A 1,061-nucleotide genomic window follows, 5' to 3' on the forward strand; every position below is an offset into this window, starting at 1 on the left:
GACCACTCTTGTCTACTGCATGCTGATGTGCAATGACAAATATCTCAACACGCAGAGTTTTCATGACTCAGTCCATAAGAGAGCTGATTTAAATAGATTTGTATATAGAGTTAAAACTGTTTGTGAAAAGTACCAACCAGATTCCAAGATTAATTGTGAAGTTCATGTTGCGAAAGAATGGCTGTTGGGTTGACGATCTACCTGTGTCTGAGGTGCTACATAACAAAAAATAGGTAGGGTCCTTGGAAGTAGCAGCATGAGAGCGATTTTTTGATCACTCAAGAAGATAAAGGAGATGTGCGATGTCTCATTCACTGTGATTCACAAGTGCAGAAGCAACTAAATCTGTCTGTCTCTCTGTACCCTTATCAACTGCTGTGCAGACAACTGACGACATGTTAAAAATTAAGAAATTATTCTTCTAATAATTATTAATTATCTGAACACCTGTTCAGAAATAAATACAGAATAATAAATCTAGCTACACTTCTAGATACAGAGATTTTGTTATTACAGAAGCAGTAAAAATTACAATGTGCAAGAACTTCAGCCAGGTTAACGGCTACAGTCTCAGTGTTGCATAGACGCAAGCTCTCAATACTGTTCAATCTCTACAGTCTTCCAGTCAAGCTACAGGAGCCATCCTTAAAAATGTGGTTGTATATGAAGTGCACTTTTAAGTCAAATTGTTCATTCCATGAAAGGCCACCAAAGACAATTGTTTTATCAAGCTGTCTTTCATGATGCACACACTCTTAATCAATGTGCCAAAGAAGACTCTGAACCATTTGACAGCATCCAAGGGCATCTGAAAGTGTGCTGTAGTCCACTAGTGCACGCATGTCTAAAAGCAAGTGGAGGACATTTGGGTCATCTATCAGTTTCTGACCTTAGGATGTGGCAGAAGCTTAATCAATAACTCAAAAATAAAGAAATTTTGGAAGCATCTTTATATGAACTTATTTCTTTGATACTTTGCTTGCTTACAAAACATCACATTTGGTTATGCAATACTTCCACATCTTCAAACAAGGGAAAACCCAGGATTGAATGTAGCAATA

This window comes from Schistocerca cancellata, chromosome 2 (assembly GCF_023864275.1).
Source record: "Schistocerca cancellata isolate TAMUIC-IGC-003103 chromosome 2, iqSchCanc2.1, whole genome shotgun sequence".
Classification (NCBI taxonomy): Eukaryota; Metazoa; Arthropoda; class Insecta; order Orthoptera; family Acrididae; genus Schistocerca; species Schistocerca cancellata.